At 31.8% G+C, this 20,847-nt stretch overlaps 1 protein-coding gene across 2 annotated transcripts in view; it reads right to left on the bottom strand.

Moving 5' to 3' along the window:
- LOC126776303 (rho guanine nucleotide exchange factor 17) overlaps positions 1-18,620 on the bottom strand; it is a 126,768-nt gene extending 108,148 nt beyond the window's left edge. For both annotated transcript variants that reach the window (XM_050498708.1, XM_050498707.1), the window contains exon 1: positions 18,292-18,620. The gene's annotated coding sequence lies outside the window, so the exon portion shown is untranslated. The remainder of the gene's footprint in view (positions 1-18,291) is intronic.
- Positions 18,621-20,847: the final 2,227 nt, after the last annotated feature.

Genomic DNA, 20,847 nt, shown 5'->3' with positions numbered 1-20,847 from the left:
TCGTGTTCTTACAGTTTAATTTGGAGTAAAGTTTTGGACCACTACATTTTGATACTAAAATTTTAGGTTGGCAGGGCTATACCCAAACAGGCTTGCCTATGCAAGTAAGTAGGTACCATCCTCCCGTAAATCAGATATTCTACCGCTAAAAAGCGATAATTACTTATGACGAGCCGGTTGGCGTGGTTGGTGGATGCGATTCGATTCGATTCCCACCCAGGACAAATATTTGTGTGCATGTACATGTCTGTTTGTCCTGAATTTTGGTGTTATTATCTATATAAGTATGTATTTACAAAAGAAAAATAGTATATGTAGTATTTCAGTTGTCTGGTTTCCATAGTACAAGCTCTGTACAAGCTTAATTTGGGATCAGATGGCCGTGGGTGAAAAATGTCCTAGGATATTATTATTATATTTATAGATACGGTATTCAGTTACTATTTTTGCGTTCCGTTTTGAAGAATGAGTGAACCAGTGTAACTAGAAACACAGGTGACACAACATCGTAGTTCACAAGGTTCACGCCTTCAAGCAACAAGTAAAGACATTAATTTTGTTCTTCCTAAGATTTGCTGATTGAGAATGTTTTTAGCATTAAGGCCGTCTTTTTTACTATAAACTTGATTAAATAGATAAAAGCTGCGCAGCGTTCTGTGTGTGCTCTGCTTTGAATAATGCTAGTGGGTCTTGGGTAATCAGAACCGTACTCAACCGTATTCAACGCTACTTTATATTTAGTGATATTCACTTACCGTGGTTGTGTACTAAAAGACTTCAAGACAATGATATACATTGTCATAGTTCAATCATTTACGTAATTAAAAACATGATCACATATGCATTTATGAAAAACAATGCGCAAATCAAACAAAGTTTATCTCGGAATGCGGTTAAACAAATTACACGTCACGAATGGATATCCCTAACAATGGAGTCTGCTTGATAAGGTGTAAATATTGATCCTGACATCAACACGAGACCAAGGACGTCCCTTGTACGTATAACCTCCTCAAGTGTAAGTAAATACGCATTTTGCAACCAAACAATTCGTAAATCGAACATTCTAGAACATTTAAAATATTTAAATCCTCGTTTTAATGGTTCCATGGAATGGTGGGTGCTTTTGCTTTAAGTGGAATTTCTATTCAACAGGAAAATAGCTGCATATTTGCCACCATTCCACGAAGGCATGATTTGTTTGATAATTATTTTTAAATCGTGATATGTTTCTGTCAGAAATGTTTCAATTAAAGTCAGTTGGATAAATAGGCCACTGGATAGTGGATGATCACTGCTACCCTGATCATTGATGCTACCTATAATTGGTATATATTCATAGGAACAGATTATGCTCTATAAATTGCCATGTCAACTATAGGATCAAAATTGTTCGGCTTCGTTAACTCTATTATATATATGTAAGTGTATTTTTGTATACATTTTTTTTTATAGAATAGGAAGGCGGACGAGCATATGGGCCACCTGATGGTAAGTGGTCACCAAACGCCCTTAGACATTGGCATTGTAAGAAATGTCAACCATCGCTTACATAGCCAATGCGCCACCGACCTTGGGAACTAAGATTTTATGTGCCTTGTGCCTGTAATTACACTGGCTGACTCACCCTTCAAACCGAAACACAACAATAACAAGTACTGCTGTTTTGCGGTAGAATATCTGATGAGTGTGTGGTACCTACCCAGACGAGCTTGCACAAAGCTCTACCACCAGTATACATGCTGAAATCGCTCATTTATAAAAGGACTTATCAATATTAGTTCACGGATTACGTTCTTTTCCTTTAACTAATCTCTCTTACAAGATATCGCTCTCTTTGAGATAAGCTGTACGATTATCAGTGGCTACTTACAATTATCTTGTAATTTTTGATAATTAACTAAAAAATTAAAACGTTTGTATTGTAATAAATAGTACTTGATTATTTCACGCGGCGCAGGTGAAAACTTCCAGTCCAAATGATTTTTCTGATATTTTCAACATTCATCGTCATATTTCAGTCCATTTACACAAAAGCTTAATGAAATATACACCTAAACCATCCTCATAAAAAACTCTGTTCATTGGTAAAAAAGTATATTAAGTTTTTAAATAAATATATATTTTTTGGAGTTAAAATTTACTTTAAAACTATTTTATATATATTTTATTAATGATCACCTGATGATGTATTACGAGAAAGTTAATCTTTTTTTATCTATTTAATATTTTTTTTAAAAAAGTTTAAAACGATTACATGTTATCTAACGATATTTTATAAAATATCATATAATCTCTATTATTATTTTATAAAAAAAAATTCGAGTTAAAACTTAAAATTTAAAAAACATTTCATCAAAATGAAATTTTTCGCCATATATGGAATTATAAGTATGGCAAAAACTCCAATAATGATGGTCGTTGATAATGATACAGTCCACTTGACTGCAGCACTCAAATTACAACGTTTATATAAAATTTATGATGCGAGGAAATTATTTATGATCAATTATTGTAATTACATGAACTCCCCAAGTTTTCTTGCTACCTACTTATTTTACTTGTACCCCCAATACAAGTTAACTCTTTATCCCTGCACAATAGAACGCACGGTCTTTTTTCAAATTGAAACTGATGTTCTTTATTTTAACAATTATAGCTTTAATAGTTATTTAAACTTATCAAGAAAACTAACTTAAGGAATATACTATAAAAATGTAGCTTACCTACATCAAAAGTTTTTACCGATTTAAATATCCTGATAAATTTAGGAAAAGTTCGATAATAAAAGTAGTGCTGGGGCAATAAATTTTTTTTTCCGCTGGAAAAACGCATTTACGCGTTTACCCCACTTGAAGGGGGGGGGTATGTGGGGCTCGCCGCTGCTGAAGGCGCCGGAATACCCACCAAAAAACCAGCGACACCCACAAAGTCTTTACGGGGGACGCCACGGGATCGCTTGCGCATACTACCGTGACATCCCGACGGTAGGCCCGCCTCCGCAGGCCTCCAGATTCTAAGGAGTTACAGAGACCCCCTAGCCCCGGCGACATTTACGGCGGGAGGAGAAGGTTTGCATAGCGCCGACGTCTTCTTACTTCTTCGGCGAAGCGGGTCAGCGGAAGCACTGTTCTCACGCTCCCGCTCCGCGGCCTCCTTCTGCGACATGACATTTTCGCAGAAAGAGACCATCTCTTTCCAGCCCTCTCGCTACCGATCATGGCGTTTATCACGCTCAGCAGCGAGAGGTCTCCGCCTACAATGGCCGCCAGGTAATGGCGCTGAGGTGGGGCAATAAAGGTTGTGTTTACACATAAAAGTAAAAAATGCAAATTAGACATAATATGATTCCGTTCACTCGTGAACCCTAATACTAATTCTATTTGTAAAGGCTATAATTTCGTCCGCGAACCATTCATTATTCATAATCAATATTATTTGTCATTGAAATTAACAATTAGACAAGAACATGAACAAACAGTTGAGCGAATCATAAAAGGCGTGACAAATAATTTTGTACAAACAAATAAAAAAATATACGCTCGTGAAATTTTGCAAATTCCATACAAGTTTAACATAACGCTACAAAAATGGCGCGCAAATATTTACGCAGTGTAAATTTTTTAAGCAGACAGTGTAGGCGTTTAGCGCCACACTAATCATACTGATCATATTTTAAAATCAATACAAAATGCGATACCGTTATAACAAGATTTTCCTTAGCAAATTTTTTAAATTTATGCAAAATAAAGGACCTTTATCAAACACTTAAATTGTGATGTTACGTGGATACATAGCAAGCACCTTGAACTCGTCAGTTTATGAGGCTTAAATCCTTCTTCGCAAATGTAAATAGAAGCATGACCTGGTTGAAAAATTTACAATATTGTTATTCATAACAAGAACTAAAAGAAGAAAGACTTTATTAAAATTTTCGTTACATTTTGCTGGTGCTCATTGTGTAGAAATAATTATCGTTATATTCGTATAAAAAAATTAATTTCTAAGAAACAAACCCGTTTTTAAAAGACAGTCGCGTGTCACAGTGCTCCAAATATTTCAAAGAAGTGTCCCCTTGTTTGCCTATTCATCAATATGCAAGATTATTATCTTAAATGATTGTAATAGCCTATAATTTATGCAGTACATTCGGAAAAAAAAGCCAAACTTGATCAATCGTGTTAGCTTACACGAGTTTAATGAGTTTTTTGTTGATCTGCATACGTTCAGTGTACACCTCGTTCTAAAAAGAGATAGATAATGAGATGCAGAGCTATGTAAGTTATAGAGCCGACTGAAACTGACAAAGGTACATACTTTTCATTAAATGATAATCATCCGAATACAAAGACTAATATAACTGCAATAGTTTTATATTTAAACTAAATCAAAATATTTTTTATTCCAATAGGCCCTTATTACTTTTGAATCATCGTTTCAAGATTAATTATACCTAAAGTTAGTTACTACCGGTTCGGAATGTAGATGATTCCGAAATAACGCGTCAGCTATTGTAATTAAAACACATTTCTCATACGACATACATACATAAAAATTATTATCACATTAAAAAAATATCAAATACCAATCAAGTCATCACAAAAATTAAAAAAAAAACATATCAGAATAATAATAAAGTTTTAATACACCAGAAATATAAACTAAAAAAAAAATAAGTTTTCATTTTCAAGACAAGTCTTTCGTTTTTTCATCAACGTCGTCGAACAAAGCACAAACTTTAGCAATGCTTTGTATATGCTAAAATAAATTATGTATGTAATTATTATAATTCTTCATTTTAAATATCACGTTATTTTTTTAATGAATATTCTCAACCAAAAACACATTATTAACACAGATGTGACGTTTTACAAAGTCTTGCGCAAAAGTGACGCGACACACTTATACATTATTTTTATCCCAATATCCGTGTGGATACACAAGTTTACTCGAAGAATTTTTATCTTACCTTAAAAATATATACAAATCTTTAATATTTCTAAATGAACAAATATATTTTCAATTATTTTTTAAGTTAAACAGTGCGACAGGCGAACTCATGAGCCACTTAATGGCAACCCTTAGCACAAAAATATGTAAGCTATTGACGGTGTATTCAACGCACCACCAACCTTGAAATATAAATTTTATGTTATCTAAATGTTATGTCCCTTATTGCACTATCTAACTAACCCTTTAATCATAATAATTTATCTTTATTGAAATAGTTTTTAAACATACATTCAAAGATACCCTGAAACTTTAGCAGGAAGACCTATATCTTCAGTACCAACCCTACATTAATTACAATGTACGTTATACTCGAAATAATGCAATATTAATTTTGCAAGAATTGATGATTAAAAAATAGTAAAAGATAAAGAAATGAAATATTACATTATATTGCATAGGTTGTTTTTGTACATACAATACATGCGTTGTGTGTGTGTATATATGTGTGTGTGTTTTCTGTGTGTGTCTGTGTGTGTGTGTGTGTGTAAGATAGAGATTAATTTCGTTAATACGTTAAGTTTTTGGTATGCATGTATGTTTCAACTAGTGAAGAATAAATTCTTTTTTTCGTATTTAAATCTTTAAGAATATTTTAACGTATTTTATTTAGACCAATATTTGTTTAACCGTTGTCTGGTAGAAATTGCTTTTTAGTAACATATTATCTATTTGTACAACTTAAAAGTTTGTTTTTCTGTTATTTCAAAGCACTACCATTAGTCTATGTTAATATGTTAACAAAATAAACTATCTAAGTCTCATTTATAGTTGTAATCGCTTGATTTATATGTATCATTTTGGCACAAGCTTATCGTTAGATGGAAAGGATGAATTATCTTTTAAGGTCAATATAAACATTGTATAAAATCGTCATTAATCAGATTATATCAATAAAAAACCTGTTCTGAATAATTATTAAAATCCTTAATGTTTTCCAAATTCGTCTTAATGACAGGTCATGTTTTTTTCATCAGTTCACACTATTTAACAACAAAGAAAACACAATCGTGTGTGGTCGAATTCAAATGTTTTTTTGTAATGCAAATATTTTTTTTTACTATAATTGATCATTTGCATCCTTCCTTCACACTGACGCTAAGAACTCTAAGCCACTGTACACTGTTAATGACCACACCATAGATCTATGATGTTAAATCCTTCATGCCTGTAAATTCATTCATTATAATCACCCCCCGAATACAGCAACACGGATTAGGATTGCTTAGCGGATAATTTTCAATAATAATTGACGAGTGATTGATCGTATCGAGATGTAGTTGTTTTTACACAGACAAGAATGCATCGAGTAGAATGGCACGGCACTTTTATAATATTACAGGATTTATTCCCCTACTTTAATAATAATTTATTATTATAATAAAAAAATCGACTTTGAAAACTGAAACGTACGCTTCAAATAATAACTTATCCTCAAATATATTCAAATATAACAATATCCAAAACCAATGAAATTAAGACGGGATCATTGTGGGGCTGTACCCAACGCAAAAGCAATCACAAAAATTGATTTACTAATACACACAAATTAAAAACCTACTTTTTTGAAGTCGGTTCGAAAATGAACATTTTCAATATTCACATATTAAAATATAGTGCATTAATATTGGGATAAATGTCATTATGGATTTATTCATAATCATTTCTACAACACACCGAACTCTATATTGAAAAACATACATCAATATTTAAATCAGGTTGTCGATACAAGATATTTGCGGTAATTATTTTGACATCCTTGACCGCTTCTTGACATCGCGTGATGTAAGCAATTGTCTACTTAGAATATAGTACAATGGAAGTGAACCCATAATTAAACATATCTTATAATCCACCAATCATAGCATTGCCGTTTACATTGTTAAGGGTAAAACAACCAATGAAAAAACGCGAGGATTTATAGACCAATCATTAGTGAAAAGCGGCAGCGAACTGTTTATCATAGAGAATTATATATATACCGAACTTACGAAGTCTTCTATATTTGGCAGGTTCAATTATACATTTACTGTAAAACATTGCAAGTACAATACAGTAACAGTCTGTGAATGTCCCACTGCTGGGCTAAGGCCTCCTCTACCTTTTTGAGGAGAACCTTCTCCTTTGGAGCTTATTTCCCCACGCTACTCCAATGCGGGTTGGTAGAATACACATGTGGCAGAATTTCATTGAAATTAGACACATGCAGGTTTCTTCACGATGTTTTCATACACCGTATAGCACGAGTTGAATTATAATCACAAATAAAGCACATGAAAATTCAGTAGTGCTTGCCCGGTTTTGAACCCACGATCATCGGTTAAGATTCACGCTTTCTTACCACTGGGCCATCTCTGCTTATACAACTTATATTGTAACTAACAATTAATAAATTATAATAACATGTCTCATTTCCGTTAAGTTTTTGTTCTGGCGGTGGTCAACGGTAGCCATCACGTGGTATGCCTGTTTATAAGTCTAGCGTTTAAATACTAGCGATGATCATTTATTTCTGCTCTGCGCGCCGAGAATATAATCAATCATTTTTTGTTAAAAATAAATGACGAGAAAGTGCTATTTTTATTAATTAACGTGTAATGCGTAAACATTCTTCATTCCTCATTCAATTACTAACTAATTTATTAACTCAGACATTGGTATGTATGTCTAAAGATAACTACAGAACAAACAAAGATATAATAATGTATATATATACATACCTACATATAGGCATATACGTCTACTGACGGACAAATTTATATATTTCAAATATAGCTTTTAGGTAGACGCTTTATTTATAAGAAAATAAGCAGTACGAGTTACGTTTTAGATTACCTTGGTCGTAGAAATTGCATTGAACATTAAGCACAATATTATACATATATAATTGCAAAGTGTGAATACAATATTTGTTGCATGCATGTATGCACACACGCGCACATGTTCTGGGAGAGATGGTATGTCTATGAAAATCAAAAAACAATCAATTATAATAGTGCTGTTTAATTGTTTTTAAGACCAACGAGATAGCATATAACGAATGTTTTTATATACGTTAAAAAGATAAGTTATATGTTAGATAGGTGCTTGAGCTTATATTTATTCGAAAGTTTATATAATAATAATATCCTGGGACAGCTAAGCAGAGCTCGTAATATGGAAACCAGGCAACTGATATACTACATATACTGCTTTTCTTTTATATACACATACTTATATAGATAATTACACCCAAAATTAGCACAAACATACATGTTCATGCACACAAATGTCTGTCCTGGTTGGGAATCGAACACACAACCTTCAGCATGAAAGGCAAGTATCTACCAACCACTCCAACCGGGTCGTCATATAAATACAATTCTATAATATGATAGGATGTACATAATAATTCAATTAACTATGTTTGTGTGTATAAGTACATATGCGCTTATAATACGTTTACACTGATGGCCGACTTGGAATTAGTCATGATGACAAATAAATAACGACACGGTTACCTTAACAAGCCCCCTTTGTTACGAAGTGTGAAATCGCTTTCCTTGGAAAGAACGGTATTTTCACATTGCACATTGCATCTTAAAAAATCTTATTTTATTTACAAAATCGAATAACTCATTTATATCTACGATCTCTATCAATATTTCTTCTAATCTGCCAATCTGCCATCAGATGTTAAGTGTTCACAAATTTTAACAATACTTAATAAAACTGACTATAAGAGGGAGGGGGGGGGCTTAAATCTGAAAACCAGTAGTACAAATAATTGATGGGTAGCGGTAGAAAGCCAGAACCCATACATATATATATATATGTATGTTAGTTAGGCTTATATATATATATATATACATATAAGCCTAACGAGTAAATGGAATAGATATTAATTAAACGAGCCTAAAACTACGAACAATCAGTATAATTAAGAGCATATAATGAATACAGGATACCATAACAGTCCGTTTCGTTAATATCTTATATTTTAGTTATTTTTAAGTATTTACATAAGATAACAGTCATTAAAACTGAGTTTTAAGGAGCTTACATTGTGTTCACGAGATCATCCTGTCCAAAGAAGAGGTCATGAGGATACATGTGTCGGTCTGTCACATGAGTACATTACGCCGCATTTGAAGCAGCGTGGTGGATGAAACTCCAAGCTTTCTACTCGAAAGGAGAGGCCTTTGACCAGAGCATCAATAATGGAAACTGTCAAACATCAATAATCAAAATTGTTACTTGACACCCAACACTTTAAAAGATTACTTTGTATGAAGCTTAATAAAAACAAAAATATATCATGAAGACGAAAATAATAACTGAATCCAATAAATTACTCTCTCATACATATAAACTGATAAAAAATTTACGAGCAGACGATCAAACATAAATAAAATTCACTTCATATAAACGAAATCGGAAACACTCCGGTTCACTTAAAATCAACAGCTGTCAAGATGATCGTCCAGTGTAAGCTCTAAGATATATCAACTTTTATAGCAAGCAATTTCAATAAAGAAAGAGCACAACATTATATTTTTTACTTAGTATGAAATTGTTGTTAAATTTTACAAATTTAAAAAAAAAAACATAACTGAAACTAATACTTTCCGCTATACCAAGAATAATCAGTCCTTGTTACAAGCATTTTTGTGTCTTCTTCTTTCAAATGTCAAATCAATAATGATAGAAAGAGCGAAAGCAGTGTTTAAATAAACAGCCGCTAAGCAATGTTTATCAAGGTCGTATTTTGTCCCTTTCTGTCATCATTGATTTGACAATTAAAAAAAAAGACAGCATTGTATCACTAATTACCTCCTAAACAGCATTTATAAAGTCGTATAAGAATATTGAGTCGTTCTTATTTTACGTACATATATATACATATTGCCCGTTGATAAAGATAAACTTTAAATTATGGACAAAAAGATTAAACTCAATATATTTTTACTTTAAGTACAGATATAGTACCTTAATATATTTTCCATATAAGAAAATATAGTCGTTTTTATTTTAAAATTATATATATAAAAGCCGAGATGGCCTAATGGTTAGAACTCGTGAATCTCAACCGATGATCGTGGTTTCAAGACTGGGCAAGCACCACTGAATTTTCATGTGCTTAATTTGTATTTATAATTCATCTCGTGCTTAACGGTGAAGGAAAACATCGTCCTGCATGTGTCTAATTTCACTGAAATTCTGCCACATGTGTGTTCCACCAACCCACATTGGAGCAGCGTGGTGGAATAAGCTCCAAAACCTTCCCCTCAAAAAAAGGAGAGGAGGCCTTAGCCCAGCAGCGGGATATTCACAAGCTGTTACTGTCGCTTATATAGATATACATATATAAGCGAAATACCATTCACCACGAGATCTCCTGAACTATCCGCGCGATTGACTTGAAATTTATCAGTTACTCCTTCCCCGACGTAGACGCTCACTAAGAATGGATTTTACGCAAATCCTATCCAAAATACATTTTTCTTCTTATCCACCCATTTGAAGCCGGGTCGATTAGCTAGTATGTATAATTCGCTTGCCCGTTGTTAAAAATAAGTTTTAAAAGATGGACATCCAATAAGATTAAGCTCAATATATTTTCGCTTTAAGTGCAGATATAGTACGTTAATATATTTTCGCATAATGATATCATAAAGATCGTATTTCACTTACGAAATCCAATACAAAATTTTCGCCGGCACGAATCTGTTATATGATTTAAACGGCCTCTTTATTCGTTCAAATGAAATGAAACATTTATTTATAACCATGTACAAATTCATGTTTTGTACAGGACTAGACTATTGGAAAAAAATTACACTAGTCGCAATCAAAGACAAAATCTGATTAAGAAATGGTAGGTCTTCATCGTTTTCATTAGCTCAGTTTTCAAGGGTTTAGGCAGCGTGTAAGCTTCATGTACGTAGGCCGCTACGCCAATTTTATTTGGATTTTTGAATGTGGAACGCCTATTCGCGCCTTGAGGATAAGACTAACTCGTATACTGTGATGGCATACGACATGATGCTCTTTTATGTCGTCACGCCCCCTTTTCGCCGCTCTCTACTCCCCTGTTGATGCGTGTATTTATACTTTGTTGCTTTTTATTATTAATAAAGTTAATCTCCTAACAGAACTCTATAATTGTATTTTTTTATTTCAAATTATTTCAATAACCTTAAATTTCGATTTTCGAATCTGAAGCACAGTTTTTCCTAATGGTTTGGTCTCGGGTCAACATATAGATGTTCGAATCTATTACCGATTTGAAAAACGAATTTTCTCATGGCTGAAAAGAACCCGAGATTCAATCTCAGGTGAATTATTTTTTTATCCTTCGAATTTTAATTATAAGGCTATTTATGCAAGACGTTAATCTTGAATGGGAACCGCAGCAGTCCATAGGATCAAGAATCAGGATCCAACTACAATTATCACAACACCGGACGCCCCATATACAGTTGTGCTATTGATACTTAAGATTTTTTGTTACGGTATGCAAAAGACGGACATTCAAATAAACTGTATGTAGTTTATTTAAATTATATATAATTATAGTAATTGTTGAACGGTATGTGCAGTGATTATATGCCTCTATGGGATGTGAGACCTGCATGAATGAAAGAGTAAGAAAATATCTCCGTCACTCACTGCAAAAAAAATGTATCGAGCTCGGTTTAGAGTTTTATTCACTTTCTGGTGGTAGAGATTTGTTCACTGATGGTAGAGCTTTGTGCAAGCTCGTCCGGTTTGAAGGGGAGTGAGCCAGTGTAATTACAGGCACAAGGGACATAACATCTTGGTTCACAAGATTGGTGGCGCATTGGTGATGTAAGCGATGATTAACATTTCTTCCAATGCCAACGTCTATTGTGGCGTTGGTGATCACTTACCATCAGGTGGCCCATATGCTCGTCCGACTTCCTATTTTATAAAAATAAAAAAAACTTCCTGAGACTTTTATTATAAGAGTAAAAGAGACAAAAGTTAAATACATATTATAAGTACACTGTTTAATTTAAAGTCATCAATACACTTACGCAGATACATAAATTGATAAAATCGTACTAAATTATTATAATTATTATGCGCACGCGCAAACATAGAGTAGCGCTCTCTATCCTACTCTAAGCACGTGCACAAACAGAAAATTCAATGAACCCTGTGTCGTCTCAAAGAGGCTATATATCTTTTTTATCTTATAAAATAGATATTGTGTCTGATATTCTGTCTGTGTATCAAAATAAGCATAGAGCGTTGTTTGTCTCTTTCTAATTTATGGAGATACATAAGAATGTTTTATTTAATTAATTACAACTTAGAACAGTTGGCCAGAATACGTAAGTCTAAACGGCAGTCCAAGCAAGCAGCACTAAGTTTTGTGCGATTAATTTGTGTTAATAATTCATCACGTGCTCTTCTCTTTAATGCAGCGTGGTGGAATTAACTGCAAACCTTCTACTCAAGAAAATAACAATTGATGGCCAGCATTCTTAAAATAAAAAAAATAAAAACTATTTATATTTATTATTTAAGTAGAACTCCATACTGCGTATTAAAGTTTAGAGAGTATTTGTAATAGTAATCTACTTCAGTGAATATTACGGATATACAAAGAAAAAAGTTTTGTTTTTCACTGCAATAGATTATTAATATATTTTAATTCTTAGCTTATTTGCGTTGCGTGCCAAAAGTGAAGATAATATTTAAAAAAAATATTATTAATTATCAAAAATCTATCATCGCTGAGAAGCATAACTTCAATTTCGAATGTGATAAAGCGTATGAGTTTTTTAAGCAGATTGAATTTCCTCAGAAAGTATAATGTAACTCTGTTTATATGTATGATAACCATCATGAACCTAAACGGTTCAACTGATTTCAATAAAGTGGATGCGTGATTGAATGTTTTTTATCTGATAATGACGCAGCTAGAGAGGGTAAGGAATTTAATCTGTTTATATATCTATGTATTATAGAGCGTTAACATCTCAACCGAATTTAATAAAAGAGGAATCGTGGATTTTATTGTTGTACGCTTCTGTACTAAAAAGGTTTTATTCAGGCATAAAATCAATATAATAATGCATAGTATAATGTTACTAGTGTTAAAAATACTAAAGTTTGTGTGTTAATATGTTTATTGTTCAATCACATTCCAAGAACGAAACGGGTTACCTTTCTATACTTATAAAATCGTTTTTCCTTACTGACTATCAAGGCACAGCTTAAACTACTGAGTCGAACTGAAATTTGGAACATAGGTTAAGCATCGCTAAGAAAAAGATTTGAATTATTTTTTTTTTTTTGTTTGTGAACTAGTATTTTTATAAGGACTTTATTTCACGGCGTCGGGACGGGCAGTTATTATAAATATTTGACTATAAAAGTCGATGATATCGTGACTAATTCCTAGTTAATAAATGATATACATATTACTATATTGCGGAATTAGTATTCAACGACATTTTGTAACTTTTATACATGTTTATACAAATATAAAAAAATAATTATTTAACTAAAAGTAGATTAAGAATCATATTATATTTGCATATTAATTAACCGTAGATGTTAATGTATTTTATTGTACATGTAATTTATGTAATATATAATGCAACTCAAGAAATAAATAAATTGAACTGAATTAAATATATCTATTCACGACCGAGTGGAATGGTGAAATTCATTATTAATCTGCCAAAAAAAAAGGCTGGAAGCATTTATACAATAACCTAATTTTTTTCTCTCAATAAATATATTAACTTAATTGCTTACGAATAAGAACAAAATTAACGATGATTTCAATTAAAATAATTTATCACCCATATAAAACGTATTCGTTACATATATAACGCCTTCCTTTATTTCATCTGTAAACATTTATTTATTGATAAAACAGATAATATATCGTATGTGTTGTTTATGATTTGAACAAAAATAGAATTATGTTTTAAGGGTTAACTGGTACTGTAAACATATTATTAAAGCTTCAATAACTTGTTGATGAGATACCACAGAAAAAAATGGAAATTATCAAAACTGTAGAAATACCAACACGTCTTGTAGTGTTCTTCGCAACATTTGATATTTAATATTTCATAAAATCAAATTTAAAAAAGGCATTTGGTTATTCTGTGGAAGATTCTCAGCAGCAGCTTGGAGTCTGGAAATAGAAAGGTGTGTACACCGTGCCTCGAAGTGCACGTAAAGCGATTGGTCCTGCGTCTGAATTATTTCCGGTTATGTCAGATTGCCGTCCCATCGGATTTGAATTTACCTCTTTGCGTCTGTGTTGCGCACACACTTGTGCACTATATGTCCTGCGCAGTTGACTGATCTCCCTTGAGAATGGCCACCGTGACCGAATTCGGTCAAGAGGACATATAGTCTGAAACATTACGAGGTATTTAAATAATTACCATTATTATCAGCTAACCTTGTTATAAGATGATTAAAAGAAAACGATAGTTCTAGAAAGTCAAATTTATGTTCTAATTGCTATGAATATAGCATTTTCGCAATAGGATTATCTTACTTCGAAAGTATAACATTAAAATTAAAAGAAATCAAATACTTATATATCACTTATATAATTGAAAATAATATTAATTGAACACTCGAATGACAGCTCAGTTTTTATTTTCTCCGGCTGTATTCTTCATTTTGGTCCGTAAAGTAATTCTGATATCTGCAAATTTTATATTGCATCGTGTTGTAAGTACATAATTTATTTAAAGCTCGTTGAATACGAGTTAAGTATATATTTTTTATGAAATATATGTATAGGCGGACTGGCAAATGGGCCATCTAATGGTAAGTGCTTACCACCACCCACCCATTGACATTGGTGATGTAAGAAATATTAACTATTCCGTTAATTAAGTTTTATTCAGTTAAAAATTATTGCGTTAAAGGTATGGCTCTTGATCTCATTACTACATCATGCCAGAGTAGAAATCATTTTTACAAAGATCTATACAAAGTTTCGGTGTCAATTTTAGGTAATTTTATATTTTCGGTATATATGTATGTGATCTTTCTTTTTTAAAGGTTGTCGTGATATTGTATTATTTGCTGGCGCCACTTTATTACTTTTTAAATTTGACAAAAACAAACTTATTATGACGCTGGTGTTAACAAGGTATGGATTATTGGTATAATAATAATTTAATCATTCGAGTAACAGAAACTCAATTACAAAATTACAAAAAAAAAACGGTTTTAAGTTAACAACAATAATAAAGGAAAATAAACATTACTTAATACTACTATCTAAAAAAACATTTTCGGCTAACATTACTACATAGTAATTACAAGTGATCTTAATGTATGATGCTCCAGTTTTTATAGGAATCATTTAAAATTCTAAAACACAGTAAAACTCCCTTAAAGAAAAATTCGGCTTGGTAGCACACTTGGTTACTATATTGATACGGCTCGATTACTATATTTTGGTTATTTTTATAGTATACGCACATTACTTTTCGGAAACGCTATATTCAAACTTTTTTCATTTTACAAAAAGGCACTGTCCGGTATTTTGTACAATTTTAAAGTTCTAACGCTAACTTTTTGCGATAAATGATAACAATCAAACTCGTTTTTTGATACCAAAATAACATCTAAAATATTATTTAAATGTGCATGTGTGTGTTTAAGTGTGTATGTAAGTTTGTGAAAAAATTACAACATAATATGATTATAAAAACATTGTCTCGTAAGGCGAGATTACTTAAAGTGTGAAAAGTGAAAAGGACATATAAACATACTTACACTCATCTTAAGGATATAATTATCACAGGAAAACATTATTGAAAGTGCAAAGTCCGAAGCACAATCATATTTATTCTTTAAATTGTCGCATCGAACGTGACAAAATATATTAACACATCTTTTATATATGAAATATTATAAAACGTATGTAACTTCTCAAATCATATAAAGTGAAAGATTTGTTGTATGTCCATAAAATACTTTGAAAGCAATGGTCTTCTTAATTAGGCCGTGTTCGAAGTTGTTATTGGACGCAAATGGGTGGTCCATTAAGGTCATCTTTAAATCCTCCAACCGGCATTGTAAGGAACGAGACCATTTCTCGTCGATGTTACTTGTGTCCGTAATTACACTAACTCACTCACCCATTAAAACTGGGACACAGCAATAAGTATTGATGTTTAGCGTTACATTAACTGTTAAGTGGGTGGTAACTACCAACTTGAATTTGACGACCTTTTCAGAATGTTACTAATAGTTAGTCCCTTCAATCTTTAATGAATACTGAGAAATAAAAGGATTTTCAAAAGAAGATAATGTATGTTTTGGGTCATATACATGAATATTGGTGAGCATACACAAATATAACACACACGTGTGTATCTGCCTATATATGCGTTTGTATGTGTGTGTCATCTGTATGTTAAAAAATTTAGACATTGGGCAAGATTTTAGTTAACAAATAAATTAGGTAGTATACTATTAAAATTTTGTCTTGTTCCCGACTTACAAAGTATCGCTTCGCTGTTACTTGCGCATTTAACTTATAGTATATGGATTAACCGAAATAAATAACTGTTTCATATGTAACGGTTAATATTAGATCGTTAATTGACGCCGAGCCGAGATTACCCAATGGATAAAACACGCGGTGCTCAACTGAAGGTCGCTGAGAGTCACAATTGACTTTTTACGTGCATATTAGTGCCTAAAGATTACCTTGGTGGCAACGATGAAAAAAAAACATCGCATATACTCCACTGGACATCACCAGGAAGAAGTTTCACGGAAAGATCTTTACTAAGCAAAAGGACATTTTTGGGTTGTTACGGTTAATTGACGGTCCAATTGATAGAATAATTGGACATAAACAAAAGTCGCGAATGCTAAATAGTTTTAGCGCCTATTAAAGGTGCGTTGTTCGTGTTTATATTTATCTCGTGCTGTGCGGTATCCGCTCTCTTGCAAGTAAAAAACGTAAAGATTTCCAACATTCTTTTTTTTATATAACTTATATCAATCCTTATAACACTTATAGAAATTATAAACAATGCAGGCAACATTGTTTTTTTTTTTTGAAAATCGAATTTATTTTTAAAATTCAAATAATTAGAGCCTCCCGATGCTACTTTGTAACGTTTTGATCTACTTTATTTATAGTCCTCGTGAGGTTCTCGAATACGTACTTAATTTCTACACTATAATTTATGCAAAATCGAACCATAACAATTAAAATGTCCATAAAATTATATTTTCATAACTGGCTGCTTCAAAATTTCATTTAGAAAGTTGTTTTTAATTTTTTATTCTTTTTTTTTAACTGCGACAAATATGTGATTGAATTAATAACCATAAACATTATTATCGAGCAAATCTATTTTAATTATTATTTATAGCTCATTATAATAATACTAATTTATTTCTTAAAATTTTATAATACCAGTACTTTAAAACCTGAATTTATAAATGAAAAACAAATTAAAATGACAATTACGAACCCTGATAATATAACGGGGTTAGTCTTATTTTGAACACACGTGTTGCTAATAGATAATTAGTGTCAAAAAAAAACCGAATAAGGCTTACAAATATTTTTTCATTATTATTTTTTTATTGTAACGTGATGTTAATTTTATAATTATCGTCAGTCTTTCCACACGTATTAAATGGTTTCGGTTTCGTAAACAAGTTGAAGAGACGTATAATTATTGCGTGTATGTCGTTGTGCACCAATCTCGCAAACGTGACTTATCCACGCATCTTTTTAAACCACGAGAACTTCAATGCAAGTCTAACTGTATAGTATATTTTTTGTGGTTTTTGTTCGTTACGTCATTATTTCTCCCTTGTTTTGGTAATATGTATAATACAGCTATGCAATAATTAAAGGCTTGAACGCAGAATAATATCTTTTTTCACCTTTTTTATGGCAGATTTTAATGGGTTTCATGATCTTCGTTATACACATTTTTTATAGGAGGTTACTTTAAATTGATCGCAATCAAATATACTTATATTATGTCAATTAAAGTAATGAATTATTTTTTTTATAATTCAATGAAGATACGGAAAAATATTTGATAGTTAGTTCTTTTTTAATCTTATTTAAACAAAGAAACTACGAGCTCAAAAAAAATCTTACACAAAAAAACGTTTCGTAATTTACGTTTTTTAAAACTTGTAATACATTTTAAACTATCACGTATTTATATTAAACATAAAAGGAGTTTAATATAATATTCAAAACTGCAACAATGAAGAAAGTGCTACAATCATAAATCCACTTACCAGTTTTTGAATCAAGATAACCACGACAATGAACTTGACTGAACCAATTGGTATCTGATACCACAAGACCAATACCGGTACCAATTTCACCCGTACCAAACTTTAATAACACAGGGCTTGAATGCAAAAGTTGCGATGCAAAAAAAAACTATCACTTTAATATCTTTCACAGACAATATCACTAAGTCATATTCGAATAACACGGATGGGTTCTTTATAATCGATTGTTCACTAAAACTTGCGTGGTCGGGCTATGTATTGTAGAAAAAAAAGAATGTATCGATCTCGCCGGCTAAAGATTCAACGCCGCGGTGCGCGGACGCGGGACGTTCTAAAACTGAACGAACCGGTCTGAAGTACACGCGTGTGCGAGCGTGACCATGCTCGATCAGCCAAAACGCAGCTAACTTCACGCTGCAATATGTTTATATGAAAACGCTTAATAAATTTCTGATGGACCAATCTCGATTCACGATAACATGTATGATTGTCATCAACATCGTGACTCCAGTCGTTCGTCAACTACAACTTTTTCGTGAAAAATATTCGAGATTACATCGCCAGAAAAGTTACCGTTGTTTCGATGCTGAATGCTTAACATACAATATTAAAAAGTGTATTGAAAATAAAAAAGGAAGATTATTCTTCATCAGATATGGCATTTTCTGACGGCATAGTAATATACCGTTACTCGAAACAAAATATTTATACAATTTTATGAAGTAAGTACGAAGTGGGATCCCTTCAAACTTAAACAACCCAGATACTACGTCTAAATCGGGAGCGACGAAGCAAAATAAACGGCGACCATCAATTTATTGCAGTTTATAAAAACACCGACGCCGTTCGTAGCCTACATTTATCGATGTAATGAAAATTTCAAAAATAAACCCAAATTGCAACATAGCCTATCAGTTGATGGTGTTTTGGCCTTACGTATAATTTTAAAAATTAAAATTAATGAGGTATAAAATATATCTAATATTAATAACAAATAACTGTTTGAAAATACATTTCTATATAAGAGTTTGTTTCACAGATAATGAAAAAAAAATGGCGATAAATTGTTTTTTTTTTTCAGTGTTTTATGCTTTTGTTAAAATACAACATACTAGTTTTCACACGCGTGTTCGCGTGGCGGGGTCAGATATAATTAGGATAAAATGTAACCAAACAAATAGAAACACTTAAGTTACTTTCGCATTTATTATATTAGTACGATAGATACTAAACACCACACAATTAAACTATTTCATGTAGTTTGAATATAAATTATTTAATAGGTTTAAAAAATAGGCATTTTTTTATAATTTCAATATCATTTCTGTAATAGAAATATACATTGAACCTCCTTGGAATACGAGAATTAATCCAACATTATACGTCGGAATCAAATTGCAGTCAATAACTTTTGATTTACTTAATAATGTAAATGGCTGTGACATTGATTCAAACTTAATTAAATCGCTGAATAATTGCAAATGATTTCCACAGACAAAGCGATTCAACAATAAAGAATATACATTTAACTTACAAAAGTAACTATTATTTTGCATCAGATAACGCTGCAAGGTGAGTGAATTGTTATCATTCGTTTATCATACATTGACATTGTAATAATTCGCTATCGCCACACGAAACGTAACACATTAATATCGTCAATCAATCGATTATCTATCTTATCTATCTATCCTTATCGAAATTATCGGTCATTTACTGAAGAAATTCGAGCAAAACGAGTTTTTTTTTTCTATGCAAAAAAGAGGTCTTAGTGCCTGAATGTTTTAAATTCAGTCCATAAATACGAAACATTATACAAATGTACTGTAGTTTTTATTTAGATAATCAACGACAAAACCTTTATTACAACAAACATACAAAGTGCTCCACCGTGTCTGTTTGTCTGTCTGAACGCGATAAACTCAAAAACTATCAAACGAATTTACATACGATTTTTACCAATGGAGTGATTCATGGTAAAGGTTTAAATATATAATCTAAGGTTCTGTTTAAATTGGCTGAAATGTAACGATTATTGTTGAAAATATGTAGCATTTAGTTATATGTATAATATTACGATATAACCGTTTCATGTGGATCTATTACCTTAAAATTGACGATTTCAATCTTATGTTTTATTTTGAAAAACGAACATTAGAAGCAGAAGCTATTGAATATTTGTGTTATATGTGGCTGTTGTATATTTTTAGCGCCCATAAAACAACGGGATGAGCCCTTTTATTGTTTATAGTTTACTCAAATTAATATATTAATAGTAATAGTTTATCAATAGTAAGTATTATTTATTTATTTATTATTCTACCCGTGCGAACCAGGGAAGAATAGCTAGTATTTACTAAATACCTGGATAAAAATTTAAAATTTACAAAGTACCTATATTACGATAGTAGAGATAGGTAACAAGTAATTTCGTGATGTACATATGTGATAGTAATAAAAAAAACCATCATTTGGCCGAATAAGATTGAGTGACCAAATCAATTAAGTGTATAAAAAAAAACTATAATATTTTTTAGAAATAACATAATCAGCTAA

Source organism: Nymphalis io, chromosome 20 (genome assembly GCF_905147045.1).
Source record: "Nymphalis io chromosome 20, ilAglIoxx1.1, whole genome shotgun sequence".
Classification (NCBI taxonomy): domain Eukaryota; kingdom Metazoa; phylum Arthropoda; class Insecta; order Lepidoptera; family Nymphalidae; genus Nymphalis; species Nymphalis io.
This window is presented reverse-complemented; position numbering and strand designations above follow the sequence as displayed.